We start from the raw sequence: 200 nt of genomic DNA on the forward strand, positions 1-200 counted from the left end.
TTTTTTTCCATAACTTCTTCATTTATGCAGCTAGGAACATCAAAATTCGCACCGTTTTCACTCATTATTAACAGAATACTTACAGTGAAAATAACAAAGATCGGGTCACTATAACATATATCTCCCATACAACTGATGGTTCAGTTATGAGAATTTTCGTTATAATAATAATAATAATAAATTGGCGCTTACACATATGT

The sequence above is a fragment of the Rhagoletis pomonella genome, unplaced genomic scaffold (genome assembly GCF_013731165.1).
Source record: "Rhagoletis pomonella isolate Grant_MI unplaced genomic scaffold, Rhpom_1.0 Rhpom_scaffold_00006, whole genome shotgun sequence".
In the NCBI taxonomy this organism is placed as follows: domain Eukaryota; kingdom Metazoa; phylum Arthropoda; class Insecta; order Diptera; family Tephritidae; genus Rhagoletis; species Rhagoletis pomonella.